The sequence below is a fragment of the Portunus trituberculatus genome, chromosome 31 (genome assembly GCF_017591435.1).
Source record: "Portunus trituberculatus isolate SZX2019 chromosome 31, ASM1759143v1, whole genome shotgun sequence".
Classification (NCBI taxonomy): domain Eukaryota; kingdom Metazoa; phylum Arthropoda; class Malacostraca; order Decapoda; family Portunidae; genus Portunus; species Portunus trituberculatus.
In genome coordinates this window covers 22,077,963-22,096,654 of record NC_059285.1, presented here as the reverse complement: position 1 = coordinate 22,096,654, position 18,692 = coordinate 22,077,963, and the positions used below count along the sequence as shown (strand labels likewise).

The 18,692-nt window shown below is 38.6% G+C and overlaps 1 protein-coding gene across 12 annotated transcripts in view; it reads left to right on the top strand.

Moving 5' to 3' along the window:
• The window catches only part of LOC123511327 (dipeptidyl peptidase 8-like), a 610,443-nt gene that overhangs the window by 119,529 nt on the left and 472,222 nt on the right, over positions 1–18,692 (top strand). The window lies entirely within an intron of this gene.

Below are 18,692 nucleotides of genomic sequence, written 5' to 3'. Positions count from 1 at the left end.
TTCACTGACCATTCTGGTGAACTAGCCTTCAACTTTGCTATCTTCCATGACCTAGTGCAACTGGTGCAACACCCTACTCACATTCCTGAGTGTCTTGGAGATATGCCTAACATACTTGACCTTCTCCTTATCTGTAATCCATCTGCTTATGCCATTACCTTATCTTCTCTGTTGGGCTCCTCCAATCACAATTTCATATCTGTATTTTGCCCTATTTCTTCAATCCCTCCTCAAGATACCCCAAAGCCGAAGTGCCTCTGGCGTGTTGCCTCTGCCAGGTGGGTGGACCTGAGGAGGTATTATGCTGATTTTCCTGGAATGATTACTGTTTCCATGTCAGAAACTTACCTCTGTGTGCTGAACGTAGAACACAGGTACTTGAGTCTTCCATCACCTGAATATCATGCTCTTTATATTTCTGCCCGAAATCATGCCAAGTCTGTTCTCCAATTTGCCAAATACTCCTTCAGAAATACAAAAAAAATGTCAGTCTTTCAAACTCCAACTTCCCTCAAGACTTCTGTTATCTGGCCAAAAATATCTCCAATAACTTAACTTCTTCATCTTTCCCTCCTTTTTTATCCTGATGGCACCACTGTCATCTCATCTGTCTCTAAAGTCAAACTTGTCTCTCAAACCTTTGCTAACAACTCCTCTTTGGATGATTCTGGGATTGTCCCTCCCTCTCCTCATCCATCTGACATTCTAATGCCTTCAATTAATATTTTTCGTAATGATGTTTTCCATGCCCTTGTTGGCCTAAACCCTAGGAAGGCTTATGGACTTGATCGGATCTCCTATTGTTCTGAAAAACTATGCTTCTTTGCTTGCACCGTACCTGGCCAAACTCTTTCAACTGTGCCTATTGACTCTTACCTTTCCCTTGTGCTGGAAGTTGGCCTACATTCAGCCTGTTCCTTAAAAGGATGACTGTTCTAATCCCTCAAACTACCACCCTATAGATTTAATCTATTCTCAATAGGAATATTCTTAAAAATCTTTCACTTCAGTCTTTGATTGCCTGTATGGCTTCCATCAAGGTTGATCTACTGGTGATCTATATCTCTTTACTGAGTCTTGGTCATCCTTTTTTTTTGGAGATTATGGTGAAACTTTTGCTGACGTGTTAGACATATCAAAAGCTTTTGATAGAGTCTGGCACAAAGCTTTGATTTCAAAAGTACCCTCCTACGGTTTCTATCCTTCTCTCAGCAAATTTATTTCAAGTTTCCTTTCCAACCATTCTGTTGCAGCTGTGGTAGACAGCCACTGTTATTCTCCTTAATCTATTAACAGTGGTGTTCCTTGGGGTTCTGTAGTCACTGACTTTCTTTATATTATTCATTAATGATCTTCTTAACCAAACTTCTTGCCCTATCCACTCCTACGCTGATGATACCACCCTACATCTTTCCACGTCCTTTCAGAGATGACCAACTCTTCAGGAAGTCAATAGATCACACAGGGATACCACAGAATGTCTGACTTCTGATCTTTCTAAGTCTTCTGATTGGGGCAGAGAAAACTTAGTTGTGTTCAATGCCTCAAAAACTCAATTCCTCCATCTGTCAATTCAACACATCCTTCAAGGCAACTACCCTCTTCTTCAGTGACACTCAACAGTTTCCCCCTTCTCTACTGAATATCTTCGGTCAGTCTATTACTCATAATCTAAACTGGAAACTTCACATCGCATCTCTTGCTAAAACAGAATCTATGAAGTTAGGTGTTCTGAGGTGTCTCTGCCAGTTTTTCTCACCCCTCCAACCACTAACTCTGTACAGTCGTAGCAGAAAGTTTGGGCTCAAAATTACAGGCCGCCCAAACTTTTCACTAAACTCAAAACACGAAAAATACCTAATCTGCGACCAAACCTTTCACTATATTTTGATGGTATGGTTTGTACCACTATTTAGCAGAGACACATGACTTGTCAACTCTGCTGCGTTACTCCCAGGCCCACTTGGTGTCAGTGTGGCAGCATATATCACACAGATTGCATGTTTTTTTGTGGTGGTCTTTGTGTTTTTGCCTCAGTATCTCTGATATGGGAAGTGGTAAAGAGCTGGGAAGAGACACAATTTTTGCTATTATAACCCTCTATAAGGAGTGCTATAATTGTAAAGATATAGCCACTCGTGTGGGAATAGGAGTGTGGCAAGTTCAAAAGTGGACCAAGAAATTTCGAGATATGGGAGGTGACGCCATTCCTACCCCCAAGCCTCACTTTGGTCGGCCAGGGAAGATATCAAATTGTACTTCTAGGGCCATTAGGAGGCAGTTGCATAAAAATCCAAAACTCAGCTAGAAAACTGAAGGAAAGTAATCCTTCACTGCTTCAGGATGTGTCTGTAAGATGTATCTCTGATCTTCTTGGGGGTTTGTTGGACCCATGCAGGCTGTGTGTCACATCCTCTAGTGCCCCAAAGGTGCAGTATGTGGTGGTGATGTGTTCAGGCTTTATGCGGTGGAGCTGATTTATATTCTGTAGGATTGTCCTGGTGAGGTTGAGGGTCTTGAAAGCCTGAGTGGTATTTGTGCAGCCACCCAGGAGGAGAGTCAGTGTTGGCCTGTGTGGGTGAATAGTAGACAGTGAGTGGAGGAGGGCCACATGGTGTGAGTGGTGACGAGGGCAGTGAAGGAGCAGGTGTTCTAGGGTGTCAAGCTGTGTAGGGCACCAGGGGCAGTGGGTAGAGTCGGTCATGCCCAGCCTGTGCAGGTGGGCATTGAGGCGGGTGTGGCCTATTTTCAATCTGGTGACTGATGTGTCCATTGCCCGGTTGGGGGAATATATCTCTGATCATTTACTCAAAGATTTACAATATCATAGTTGTTGTTCCAAAGTTCTCCCCTTGCTAAGTGTGAAAAACATGTGTGATTGCATATCTTTTTGTAAGAAGTATAGGGATTGGACTCTAGAAGATCAAGTCTTGTGGAGTGATGAGTATATGTTTGTGGTGTTGTCAAGCTACAGATCCAAGCGTGTGAGACGCCCCAGGGGGTCTGACCCCAATGACCCATGCTATACAGCTAAAGTGGTAAAGCATGCTCCAAGTGTTATGGTGTAGGGTTGCTTTGCATTTTGTGGAGTTGGCACTTCAGTGTTTCTTGAAAATAAGTGAGAGTACAAATCAGCACAGTTATTTTGAGTTATTGTGTGATAACCTTCATGAAAGTTTTGAAAAATGTAATGCTAGTTGGTTTATGCAAGACGGAGCTCCTGCCCACTCAGCTCAGTCTGTTACCCAGTGGTTAGAGGACTGTGGTGTAAACTACTTCAAAAAGTGGCATGGGGATTCACCAGACCTGAATCACATAAAGCACATGTGACATATAATTAAAAAAAAACAGCTTCAGGATCATGATGCTTCGACTAGCAAAGCTAAAAATAGAAATACAAGATATTTGGGATAATATTATTCCCAATCATGTAGAAAAATTGGTAAGAAACATCCCAGCATGTTTGGAGAAGATCATCAAGCTTACAGGAAAATTGCTTGGCAAATAAGGTATGTCATGTACCATTTAAATGTCTTTAAATGTCTACTGTATTTAAAGGTCACAGTTGTTTCTATCTTGCATCCAAACTTTCTGTTACAACTGTACAAGTATCTGTCCTTGTATGGAGTACTCTTTGCATGTTTGGGTTGGTTCCACTCACAGCTTTATTAGATAAGGTGGAATCAAAAGCTTTTTGTTTCATCAACTCCCCTCTGACTTAAGCCTCTTTCTCATCACCGAAATGTTGCATCTCTTACTTTCTTTTATTGGTATTTTCATGCTAACAGGTCTACTGATCTTGCTAACTGCATGCTTCCCCTCCTGTGGCCTCGCTGCACAAGGCTTTCTTTTTCTTCTCACTCTTATTCTGTCCAACTCTAATGTAAGAGTTATTCAGTACTCCCAATCATTCATACCTTTCTCTGGTAAACTCTGGAACTCCCTTCCTGCTTCTGTATTTCCATCTTCCTACAATGTGACTTCTGTTAAGAGGGAAATTTCAAGACATCTGTCCTTGACATTTGGCTAATTCTATTTTGATCTTTTAGGTCAGTGGTCTTCAACCTTTTTAATGTCGTCCACCCCTAGTGGTGATTAAATAGCTGTCCACCCCACCTCATCTCAAACTAAGAGGCTCAAAATAAGCAAGATAACATTGAGCATGCCATTTAGATGCATTTCCCTTCACTAAAGTAAAATTGCAGACATTGTTTGCTATATTTGGTATGGTATCAGTAAACTTTAAAAAATAGTTATCCTTTAAAAAAAATCAGTGGCTTGGCTGCTGTTGCACTTTGTCTGCGGGAACTCAGTTGCGTGATTCGTGACAACCAATGGCGAGACAATCCCTCGCGTGGTTGTACTACCGGGGTCTTGTGAGTAGGCGAGGTGGCAACCTCGATGTTACAATAGGTAAATATATATTTGTAGTATGTATTTTAAGAAATATAAGAGAGAGAGAAAGAGAGAGAGTCTCTTGTATATTATACAGACACGTGCAGGTGAGGATCTCGTCCACCTAGTAGTCCACCCCTAGACAGCTGTCTACCTCTCACTTAATCTCGTCCACTATAAGGTGGACTGTCCACCCAGGTTGAATAGCACTGTTTTAGGGAACTGGCATTCCAAATGGGTCTTTTTTTCAATCTTTTGTTGGCCTTGGCTAGCTTCCCTTCTTGCATAAAAAATAGAAAAATTACTGGGCTAGTTTATAGCACTGACATGATGGATGTGATATTTATCCAACATGTACATGGTATTGCTACCTGCTCTCTGCCATCCATGTAGCTTTCTCCATACTCGAACCACAAATCACAAGAACATGAAGAAATAAGGAAATTTGCATGACACCATCAGACCTACATGTGGCAGACCTTGTATGAGACATGCCTACCAATTTCTTCCCTCCATCCCCATCCATAGATTTATTTGTCTATTTTTTAAGTTTCATGATGATTCAGTGCTAACAATCTGATAATTGAGAATAGATCTTATTTTTTCCATAAATTCTTTCAGAAAGGCTTGCTTAATTTTTTCCAGTTCTGGCCTAATTACTGATCATTAGGATTTTGCTTACATCACATTGTTATATTTCCTATACCACTTAAAAATATCTATCAGGTCCCTTCTTAATTTACACATCCCTAAGTCATTTAAGTAATTTAAAATTAATTTCTTTAGTAAGGCATGTCCCTCATCCCCTATATCCTTTTAGTTATTTATCTATGGATTTTAGTCAACCAGTCCTGTCATATTGTATTTGTCATTATTAATTCATGGAGATGATCATTACTTTATTTTGATCACTGTAATCTTGAAAGAACTGCCTGCAGAAAAAAAATTATATTTTATATATTCTAATAAAGAGGTATGATCCATTAAATTTCACATGATTGATCAATTTTGTTGAAAAAATATCAATTAAACTTTATACCCTTGCAGCTGACTATTAGAAATCTGGCAATCGATATCCTGGAAACATCAGTTTTACAGCATTACTGTCTGAGCACCTTTTTAAATTTACTGTGTTGGCATGCCATTGTTTTTTGGGGGAATTGTTTATGTTCTGATGGTGCTGTACTACAAAATCATGTGTTTGGTTCTGCTTGCAACATCTAACAAGCATTTCTTCTCATTCTTTTATAATTCATTTGCTGTGTTATACCCTGCTTATGGATTCAGCAAAGAATAGAAGTTATGTAAAATGCAAAGGTTGAGCATTGTTGATCACAGAGAAAGTGAAGTGCTAGAAAAATTTAATTTCCTTTCATTTAGTGTTTAATTTCTTTCTTTTAAAGCACTGTACAAGTATTCCATTTCTGTTGAATATATACAGCATATACAGGTTGAACCTCCTAAATTTAGCAACTTCTGGACTTGAGGCTTGCTGAACTATGGAAAATTTAAAAAGTATACGAGACTTACCGTAGGTCAGTTGAAGTATGCTTGTAATTTTACGAAGGTCGTCTCTGCTGACAGGGGAGCGTTCACATGCCCTCCTCTCCCCGCCCTAGTTTTTCAAGAGATTTATGTTCTGGGGATTTATGCCATAATCTCTTCACTCAATTTTATTTTTTCATGTGGTGTTCGTAGTCTTTAAAGTCTGATGTTTGGTTGGGCTCCCGCATATATCATGTGAACACTCCCCTGTCAGCAGAGACGACCTTCGTAAAATTACAAGCATACTTCAACTGACCTACGGTAAGTCTCGTATACTTTTTAAATTTTACGTCAGCTGTCGTCTCCGCTGACATGGGGCGCTCACATGAGGTTTTAAAGCCATGTGGGTTTCGTAGTAAATCGCAAAACTATGATGCCAAAAATGGAAAATAAGGAGCGTCATTTAAGGGACTTGATAGCAAATTTAATAATTGTGAAGGCCACAGAACATTTGAGATGGGTAAATTTAACAGCCATAACCCCAAAATGAACCCGGCATAAGTACAGCATAGTCATATATCCAAAACAAAAGAACAACACTACAATTTCATTTAACCAAATGAAAAATGAAGTATATACACATGATGGCTCAAGGAGTTCAAACATAAAGAATTCAATGGTACAATTGCATGTAGTATCCTCTTTAGCGGTATCTTTATCTACCCAAACTCACCAATAATACAAATTCATTTGATAACTAACAAGTTTGAAAATTTGAAAACCCAAAACTTTAACCATAATCAATCTTATTAATCTACGTGCAAAACTGCATCCTGAAAAGGATCAGAAATGTCTACAATACCCTTGTCATAAAATCTAGCAAAGGTTGATTCCCGAGACCATCCCGCTTTCGCCATGATAGTACCAATGGGGACAGCTAGAGCCTTGGTCTTTGAAGCCGCTGCCGATCTGACACTTCCTGCAGTAAACACATTGGTATTAATCCCAGCCAAATGGAGAACAGTCTTAACCCATCTGGAAATGGTATCTTTAGACACAGGTTTATAAGGTTTGACAAAACTAATGAGAAGTCTATTTTTTGTATTTGGAAAACATCTAAGATTATTAGTCCTGGCAATGTACTCTCTCAGAGTCTTACAAACACAAAGTCTTGCATCCTTGTCAAAAGCAACAAAGGTGACAAACTGAGTGTTAAAATTTGGCCTACATTGTTTAATGTTGTCCCCTAATGGAATTGTAATGGAACAGTCTGCAATGTTGATGCCTGGAAGCATGACTAAGTGCAACGTTTGGATGCGTGCAGCCTGCGTGAGTGCCATCAGCATAACTAGTTTAAGCGTAATTTCTTTTAAACTAAGTGTGTTCAATGGGTATAAGGAACTCAAAAAATTTATAACAGGCTGGACATCCCACGTCTTAGTGTACCGTGGTTTAGGGGGTCGCAGGTTAAAAACACCTTTCAGAAATCTGATGACGAGGGGATGGCTGCCCGCAGATACACCATCTACCATAATACCCAAGGCTACAACCATAACATGATCCCCAAATGTTTTTGTTATGAATCTAAAAATGAATGTTGGTAATGATGAGTAAATGATGTCCTTTGATGTAATAAAGTATTACGGTAAATAACTGAATTGGGAAAACAGTCATGGAGTTATGTTGCAAAGTATAAAAGGAAAAATTGAGATATTCACAAGGAAAGATTGGCAAGTTTTTTTCTTTGTTATTGTTTTAAAAATAAACTTAAACTTTCTAGGTTTTCATTGTTAATCCTTAATTGATGGGGTGCTCTATGAGTTAACCATCTCCATATCTTGGTAAGATTCATAATCTAGAATTCCAGAAAATTATTTCATTTACAGATACAGTAATACCTGAGATAAGAGTTTAATGCGTTCCATGACTGGGCTCGTATCTCAAGAAGCTCTTACCTCAAAACAATTTTCCCATTGAAATGTATTGAAATTCCATTTTTTGTAGTCTTTTCTGTATCTTATCCCACTCCTCTTCCTGCATTTCCAACTCTAATGTTACATGATCACTTCTTCCCATTGTATGATGGGAGGGGGGCTCCGGCTTCTTTGTGAATACAGTAATCACCCGTGTTTCCGGGTTATAGCAGCCAAGGTCCTGGTGGATACACGAAATATCCGGATATGCGGAATTTCGTCTCCCAACCCCTTATAAATTGAGAAAAACCCAAATGGGTAAGAAAACAGTGAATGAAAGCACATTAAATGTATAATCTGGAACAAAAAATGGTACATAAGCAGTACAACGGGTGGTGGGATGTGCATCCAACAGTAAAGGCGGCGTCACACTACCACTTTTCCGTCAACTTTCTTAAGACTATCAACTTTTGTTGATGCTCTTCTTACACACAAGCTTTGTCACGTTTGTCAACTGTAAATAAACATGACGGCCCCTTCACCCCCCAGCAAATCGTTATATTTTTGTTGCTATTTTTGGCCTTTATTGCTTTCTATGATAAACACTTCAGACGGTTTTGTCCACTCATAAGCAACAGAGCTCCTCATCTTGGCCAGTTGCTACTTGGAAGTTATGTCTTGGAGGGTCGTAGTCCCAGAGAAATGTAAACAAACAACTGAACCACTTTTCATTGCTAGGCCAGAACCAATATATATATTATATGTGTGTGTATATATATATATATATATATATATATATATATATATATATATATATATATATATATATATATATATATATATATATATATATATATATATATATATATATATATATATATATATATATACACTCAACCCTCGATTTGCGGACCTCCATTTGCGGATTTGGATTTGCCGGACAAGAGTCTGTGGGAAAAAAAAAAAAAAAAAAAGTCCGGGACAAGTCGATTTCAAACTACCGCGCCAGACAAAGTTCGCAAATCGGGCACTATAGATGGCAGCGGGCGGACATACACGTCTAGTACTGGACTGTAAACAAGTCTGCCGCGTCACACGAGTGTTGTGCTTACGTGTCGGCGGCATTGGCATGTGTTACGCCCCACGTGGTGATGATGATGATGATGATGGTCGTCGGAGGTTTTGCCTTTGCCTCGGCACCTCCTGTTACTTCTATTCTTCCTGATCCTGCCTTTCTTTTATTTTTCTTTCTCTTGTCTTCCACATCTGGTGCAAAGTCTCTTTCTTCTCCCTCAGTTTTTTTTCTGAACAAAAACGTCTGATTTATTTTCCAACTTCCTGGTACAGCTGGTGCAGGTGCCGAAATGCCGTTAAAGACAACACTATGTTCCCACCGGAAATTTTTGCCGTTAAACACGGGATTCCGGTAAATCGCGTGCCGTTAAAGTGGGGTTCAACCTGTATAGGGTAAAGTCCGGCAAGGGGTTAGACCCCCGGACATTTTCCATTGCCGGACATTTGCCATTCCCGGACAAGCCTTCCCCCCTTTTAGTCCGGCAAATCGAGGATTGAGTGTATATATATAATATATATATATATATATATATATATATATATATATATATATATATATATATATATATATATACGAGTTTATATACACAGGCAACCCCCGTTTAACGAAGGGGTTACGTTCCTAAAAAACACTTCGTTAAGCGAAACTTTGTTAAGCGAACCGATTATAACAAGTTTAACCCGATTTGAACTTCCATTGAGAGTAAGCAAAGCGAGAGTGCATCATAGTACACTAAAAGGTTTAATGAAAGTAAGAATTATGAAGTTAAACATTTAGGTAGTTTAATTTAAGTCCTTATAATGTACACTAAAGTATTTATTGACGTAACTTTATAATGTTGATGATCTTAACTTTATGAAGGGAGGAAGAGTGAAACGGGAAAGACACTAACCGGCAACCTGTGGAATGTAAACAAAGTGCGCATCATTGTATTGCATACAAAACTTATGTACCACATTTCCACAAGGCTTTCCATTTTATCCATTGTAGAGTCAAGAGTTCAGGTGATTCTTTTAGCTTGCAAGGAAGATACGGTCTCACCAGCCTCTTTAATAGAGTCTGCTGACTTGAAAATAGAGACAGTATAATATGGAGTCAAGATAGTGGCCAGCACTGCTATAGTTTTCTGGCCTCTCTCATGCCTGTGAATAATATCTAGCTTCATTTGGAGAGTAAGAGACTTCGTGGTCTTCTTACGAACACTAGGCCAATTGCAGGGCGTTTTGGTGGTAAGTTGAGGTAGGGAAGACAAGCTGCTGCTGAGGCTGTTATGTTTTGACTAGAGATTGAGTGTTGTGCGTGTTGTCCACGAGAGGCTTGATCTTGATCTTGATCTTTATTCTATAGGTGTCCCAGGATTTTTCCTGAGGCAGGCCTTAGTACCAGCAGCTCCTGGTGTATTCAAAAGCCTGTCAGCTTGCGTGATATGGTGGGGCTTTCAAATTTGGGAAAAAATTACTTGGATAAAACTTTGTTAACCCGAAAACTGCTGTACGCCTTCTGGGTGGCTTGGCGGCAAACTGCTGTACGCCTTCTGGAAGCGCTCTTTTTAAACAGGCACCATAAAGTTCCCGTGATTCGTATTTCTTTGAAATTATTTTTTTGTGTTCTAATAACCTTTCTTTTAGTAATTTATATCCTTCTAATAAGAATTTGGTTATTTATATCATATTTATAAAGGAAAACAATGAAACACTATGTTTTTATTTTATTTAGTCGACATTGCATTCCTTTCATAGATATTAGAGATTGAGTCTCATGTATGGTAAGAGGAAGCTATAATGTAGTAGTATAGAAGTTGTTTTGTACAATAGAAAAGAGATAAAGCGAATAAGATTATGGAAACAAGACCATCTTCACTAGACGTTTGTAACACTGTCAGGCGTGTCGGCCCGGCCGCATCGCGTCATGAGACATGACTCATCGTCTCTCTCTCTCTCTCTCTCTCTCTCTCTCTCTCTCTCTCTCTCTCTCTCTCTCTCTCTCTCTCTCTCTCTCTCTCTCTCTCTCTCTCTCTCTCTCTCTCTCTCTCTCTCACACACACACACACACACACACACACACACACACACACACAGATATATAGTATGATATGTATGTTATTGTGGCTTACACGGAACTAATATTTCGTTACTTTATTTATTGTGAACCAAGCAAAGAGTAGTATTTTAGTTTCACTTATTTATTTTGAACAAAGTGTGAGAGAGAGAGAGAGAGAGAGAGAGAGAGAGAGAGAGAGAGAGAGAGAGAAAAAATTGTAAAACAATAGGGGGCTAGAACAATAACCAGTGCATATGCATTTTTACTTGACCAATTTATCCATTCCATATGTATGTTGTTTACTCAATATACTTTGATGCCATTTACTTCATTTGCGATTCAAAATATTAGTGTCAGAATAATGGAAAGAATATTACTTATACGGAAATTGCCATTATAGAAATAAAATACTTTTGTTTTATCATTTATTTCTCTTGAAGCAAGCAAGAGAGAGAGAGAGAGAGAGAGAGAGAGAGAGAGAGAGAGAGAGAGAGAGAGAGAGAACATTCGAGCGTTGAAAACACTGTCCCGTCGACGAACAGTGGCAATAAGCGGTCTGTGTGTATCCTCCCTGCCTCCTCCCCCTACCTCCCCCCTCCCATCCCGCTCTCCACAATGCCTCCAGATCCTGCCAGAAATCCATTTTTGTGGCGAAAAATACTTAGAAATATGGTAGCTACAGTAAATTTTGAGTTACAGAATTGTGAAATGAAGTATCTGTGACACATCTTTATAAAGTATATATCTTTCAGTGAAAGTCAATCGTTCGCTGATTTAGCCGCACCAGGAGACACCCTCTGAATGTGAATGCCGCAGTTTACGGGTTAAAGCGAGTTTGGTGTTCGTTAAACGAGCAGATGGTAGTAAAATGAAACCTTCGTTGTAGCGAAATTTCATTGTGTGAACCTTTGTTAAACAGGGTTGCCTGTATATATATATATATATATATATATATATATATATATATATATATATATATATATATATATATATATATATATATACAGTGGTACCTTGACATACGAATTTAATTCATTCCATGATGATCGTTGTATATAAAAAAAATTGTATATCAAATAAGTTTTTCCCATAGAAATTAATGGAAATATAATTAATTCGTTTTTGTGATTTGAATTTACCCCCAAAAAATTAACGTGCTTTAAATACCAACCAGATATAGATTTGATATAAGATAAATACAATATTTATTGTATGCATGATATAAATGTACTATATTGCCCAAAATAACAACTTAATCCCCAAAACTCGGGAGACATCGATAGGTGTTCATCACGCAAGACTCTGTGTACATTGATAGACGTTTAGGCTTTTTACGGCTATATTTTGGCTATTTTCTTTTCGTTTTCTTTGCTTGTGAGCTGGCAACACCCATCAGGAATAAACATATGCTCTACGTCACTGTCACCAACGATGGATGGTGGGAGCGACAGTGATTTCTCGGTGTCTGATTCCACCACCTCTCCCGTGTACCTTACTTATATACCTCGGGTATCTCGCCATGTTATGGGGAGACAACTTTTGAATGAGAGTGGTATCAGAACAGGAGAGAGAGAAAGAGAGAGAGGATACAAGTGGCCCGTTTTCTATCACTTTAGCCAAGGCCGCTGAACCTGATCGGACGCAAGGCCACATAAACTGATGATACCACCTCATTCACCTGTGATATTTTGGAAAGCATGACATATAGAAACTTCTGGTTATTTGCATTGTAAAGAGGAAGAGTTGTTTGTGGGCAGAACACCATTTTTACTCACTGTTACGGTTTGTGCCTTGATTTTCTTTATTTTCTTGTCTATATATTGTAATATTATTATGTATATGATGAGTGAATTTGAATGTAAAATAAGAAGTAATATCTTTGCGTAAGGCTATGCGTTTTTCTTGCCCCGTTGCATTGGGGAAGCCCACGCTCCTTTTTGTTTATCTCTTCCTCAGCAGGCACCTCCTGGGATGGATGTTTTTGGTGGTGTTGGAGAAATTTTGTGGTGATGTCGCGGGTATAAAGTGTGTTGGTTGTTTGTGCTTCGGTCCTAAAGCTTGGTGGTGTTATCCGTGGGGTTTTTTTATGGTGTTTATAAGGTCTGGTAAGACCAGCTTTGATGAAAATAAGTGGTGATGTGGAGTGGCGTTTGAGCGGGAAGGACCGCATAGTGGTAGTAGTGACTGTCTATAAGTGGATTTTGGAGACTTTTCATGGGTTGTGTGGTGTTTTCTTGTTGGTGACGAGTCTTTAGGAGGTCGTGGCATCAACCGAGGGAGAGCACGGGTGGGGTGTGTGGTAAAGTGTGGTGGAGTGTGATTTTGGGGATATTTTGCTTTTGCTCATACTGTGTTGAATTAGGAGTGTAGATGGGATGTTACTACGGCATTTCTTGATATGGGGAGTTAATGATTAATTTTGAGAGTATTGATTGATTGCAATCCATGCATCCAGCTGTGTGTGACCTTGGATCTTATATCAGCTGAGATTTGTGGGGACCCCTGGTCTGGAGTAGTGTTGTCCCCAGGGTTGATTCTTAGGAAATTAATATTTTTCTATGATTTGTATGTTTACCATTGATATATTATTTTTGTATTATTTCTTGCATTGCCTATATTTCCTTTATGTAATATACCTATGTTTATTTATGTCTTGCTTTTGAATTATTCCAATTATTCATGTAATTGATCATAACACCAGAGTGAAGCCTTGGGAGACTGTTGAAGGTAAGCAGAATTATAACTGTGTTGTGCAGTTAGTAGAGGCCACGGACGGATGGGTAGGGCGAGATTTTCTCTTAATATCCAGTCACTTAAAACTCCTGAGACAGGGATAACGTAATCTCATCTTTGGGAGCAAACCGACCATGAGTGAAAGCCTTGACATCACTCATTTATTGAATTCCTAAGTGTAATCAGTATGTGAATACAGGCTATTTTGTGTGTTTCTCGCCATACTTTTACTTTTGGGATACACAACGCGTTCTGAATGTTCGGGTGGACGTGGATAGCCGAGCGATTGCTGCACCACCTACCGATGGCTATTCTTATCTTAAAAATATATTTGTATTTCAAGGTGTAGATTATATGAAATTTTTCGTCGTATATAAAAATATTTGTATATTGGGGTGTTCGTATCTCGAGGTATTACTGTGTATATATACAGTAATACCTCGAGATACGATTGCCCCAACATACATTTTTTTTATATATGATGAAAAATTTCATATAATTTACGCCTGGAAATACGACGATATTTTAAAGATACGAATAGCCATTGGTAGGTGGCGCAGCAATCGCTCGGCTACCTGTGTCCACGCGAACATTCAACCCATGTTGTGTATCGTTGTTCATCCTTTGTGCACGTATGTGTCTTTGCTCCTCGGCAGTGTGTATTTTTCTTAAGTTTTGTGAACTCAAGATATGTGTCCCAAAAGTAAAAGCATGGCGAGAAACACACAAAATAGCCTGTACAGTAATACTCCGCTTAACGAACGTTCGTTTAACAAATTTCTGGTTTAACGTACTATATAAAGGTAGACCAAAAATCCGCATAACGTACGTACAACTACATCTGTTTTAGCGAATTTTCTGTGTTTGAATTTGCCTGGTGAGGGACCGAATGCGGTAGCTTCGCTGTGATTGACTGGCTTCCCGCCTCTGTCTCTAGCGCTCCTGGAGCTGGATCCAAGATTCTTTAACAATGTCAGAGCAACCTCTTGCAGCGCAATGGTTTCCATGAACGCTTAGAGGGACGGTGATGAGGTTGCTCTGAGGTTGCTGGGAACACCACCTCTGGATGTGGTGTTAGTCTTATATATGCATTTATGTTCACAAAACAACATTTCTGTTAGCTTTTAACAAACCTTGCCCCCAAAGAAAGGATTGTTTTGTAATGCATAAAGTGAAATCTTACATGGAATGCCAAAAAATAAAGCAGAGATGAGATGAGCCACAGACGAAGCAGGAGACTCGCATCCACTCGGCCGCTTCTTCTTCTTGTGACCCTTTTGCTTGCATGTTACTTTCATCATGATGTTTATGTTTTCACTCCTCTCTTGTCTGCTATAATGGATATCATATCATAGTATTCATATACGCTCATGCCACGAGGATAACCTTGACTCCATGGCACTGAGTGATAGTGAATTACTAATGAAATACCATGGTATTTCATTAATAATTACTGTCACTCAGTGCCACGGAGTCGAAGTTATCCTCATGGCATGAGCGTATATGAATACTAAGATATGATATCCGTATAACAGGCAATAGAGGAGTGGAAACAAATATCATGGGGAAAGACAACACACAGGCTAAAGGGTCACAAGAAGAAGAAGAAGCGGCGAGTCACAGTCTCCCACCGTCTGTGGCTCATCTCATCTCTGCTTTATTTTTGGTATTCCATGTAAGATTTCACTTTATGCATTACAAAACAATCCTTTCTTGGGGCCAAGGTTTGTAAAAAGCTAATAGAAATGTTGTTTTGTGAACATAAATGCGAGAATGTGAGAGAATTTGTACGTAGCTCCTCTAACTTCCAATGACTCATACGACATCATAAAAGTAGTGGTACACCGGTGGCCCAATATGCTGCCAAACGTATATATAATTTTTTTTTTTAACCCATGTGGTATGTTGGGGACCAGCCCAGAATGCATTCCCCACTATTTCCATTATTTCCTATGGGAAAATTACGTCCGCTTAACGAATTTTCGCTCTACGAACAGCTTTGACATCCCTTATCCTGTTCGTTAAGCGGAGTATTACTGTATTCACATACTGATTACACTTAGAAATTCAATAAACTAGTGAGTACAAGCAACTCTTCCTCTTTGCAATGCAAAAAAAAACAGAAGTTTCTAGATGTCATGGTTACCAAAATATCACAGGTTGAATGAGGTAGTATCATTGGTTTATGCGGCCTTGCATCTGCACAGCCTGTGGATCATTTCCTCTGCCAGATTTTCCTAATGAAAAGTAGCAGAAGCATGCTTGATAAGTAGTGGATTTCACCACAGTATATCCCAATACAGAAAATTACTACCTATTACTGTAACTACTATATTTTGTACTTACCACTATCTACTCATATTTTTTTTCCATGGGGTTAGGGGAAGGGGAGTGGAGTCCTCTTTCACGATGTACCATTTTTTCCATGAGTTTTCTCTGGCTTCTTTTTTTTATCTATAAATTATTTCCATTCATATCTAAATTTAACCAAAATATTTTTCTTCTTCTCAACAAAACTTAATTATTTTTATTGGCTTAAAGATTTTTCCTTTCACTTTCTGTGCATCATTTTTTACTAAAGATTTGCATTATCTAGTAAGTCATTTTCTTGATGTACGGTGAGGCAAGAGAAGCATGATGTCATCAGTTGCCTACTCACCACAAAAAAAGAAAAAGCACCATAACTACACCGTTCTCAATGTCACAGTTATTATTATTACTATTATTATTATTCTTTCTTTTATTAATGTTGTTAATATCATCATTATTATTGTTAACATTTAGAAAAATTACAAAAGTAGCCAAAGCCAAAGCAGCCCAATCATATCATGAATTAAGTAGCCCCAAAAAATCGCAAGTAGCAGATTATGAATTTAAGTAGTGTGTACCCTTCAAAAGTAGCCCAATCTGCTACTTTTCGCACAATTGCACAGGGTAGTGTCAGTTTACACTTCCGCCTGGTGGGCTGCGGACTAATTTGGGATGGTGGTGGATTTTGACCAGGTGGGTGGCGCGCGAGATATGAATGTCGTATTGGCGAGTCAGTCGGTCGAACCTTGAGGATTGGGTATTAATTAACTGACTTCGAATTGGCAATAATTTGAACTGCGAACAGTCAAATCATGAGGATCCCCTGTATATATATATATATATATATATATATATATATATATATATATATATATATATATATATATATATATATACAGGCAATACCCGCTTAACGAAGGAGGTTACATTCTTAAAAAAACTCTTCGTTAAGTGAATTTTCGTTAAGTGAACCAATTATAACAAGTTTAACCCTTGACGAGCTTCCATTGAGAGTAAACAAAGTTTGAGTGCATCATAGTACAGTAAAAGGTTTAATGAAAGTAAAAATTATGAAGTTAAAAATTTAAGCAGTTTGATTTAAGACTAAATCATTATAATGTACACTAATGTATGTATGTAAGTAACTTTATAATGTTGATCTTAAATTTATGAAAGGAGGGAGAGTGGAGCGGGAAATACGCTAGCTGGCAACCTGTGGAATGTAAACAAAGGGCTCTTCATTGTATCACATACAAAACTTATGTACCACATTTCCACAAGGCTTTCCATTTTATCCATTGCAGAGTCACGAGTTCAGATGGTTCTTTTAGCTTGCAAAGAAGATATGATCTCATCAGCCTTCTTAATAGAGTCTGCTGACTTGAAAATAGTAGACAGTAGATGGAGTCAAGCCATGGTGGGAAGCAATGCTATTAGTTTTTTCGCCTCTCTTGTGTCTGTGAATAATGTCCAGCTTCACTTCGAGAGTAAGAGACTTCCTGGTCTTCTTAGCAATGCTAGGCGACATTGCAGGGCGTTTTGGTGGCATGTTGAGTGAGGAAAGACGAGCTGCTGCTGACGCTGTTATTGTTTTGAACTAGGTGCATGTGTTGTCCATGAGAGGCGCTGGTGTATTCAAAATCCTGTCGGCTTGCGTGATACGGCGGGGCTTTCAAACTTGAAAAAAGTTACCTGGATAAGATTTCGTTAAAGCGAGTTTGGTGTTCGTTAAACGAGCAGATGGTAGTAAAAGGAAACCTTTGTTGTAGCGAAATTTCGTTGTGTGAACCTACGTTAAGCGGGGGTTGCCTGTATATATATGTACAGTTTTTTTCATTTAGAAACTTAGGATGGCACCAAAGAGGCTTATTAGTGATGAAAATAAGGAATCTGGTGAGAGTGCAAGTGTTAGTGAGCCATAGTACTCCATTAGTGGATTCACAGGAATCACACCAAGAGAAACTTTACAAAGACGTCTTAATGGGTGGTGACTCATCCTCCGGCGACCTCCCTCCTCCTCCCCACCCTTCTCCCCTCCTTTTCCAAGTTGTCCTCACCAACCTTCACTTCTGGTATGTACAAATCAAAATTGTAAAAAAATACTTTGAAATTTCTATAAACTTGAGGTTTTTCTTAGATTAGAACGAATTACCTGATATATAAGTATCAATAGTTGAATGTTTTGATACTTGAACAGCCATTTGGAATGAATTAAGTTCAAATATTGAGTCTCCATTGTATATAGAGACTGAATATCTCAAGTTCTATTTGTAGTTGAAGCCTAGTAATTTTCTTTATTGTGCTGATCTAGTCTCAGAAACAATAGTTGTGAGTTAAATATTGTATATAAAAAATTTGCACCATCATTTTTGGTGAGAAGTAGTGTCTTAGTATTTTTGCACTAGTTGAACCGTGCTGAAGCCTAATCACTTTCTTCATATCATGGATCTAGTCTTTGAGGTAGTCAAGAATATGTTCTACTATTGGCATATATAGAAAAAAGAAGACAGAAAACCTTAAAAATACCCAAATAAGAAAGTAGTATAGAGACTATTAAGAAGTCAAATTTCACACAAGCTCTTAGGAAGTGCCCACACATATTTTAAAGTACATCCAAGATTCACTTGCAGTATATGACAAGATAATATAAATATTTTGTAAGTTTCTTTCCACATACATCTTTTGACATCTTTAAAAAAAGTTTTTAAGAACAAAACATAAGGGATACTACAAAAAGGCTT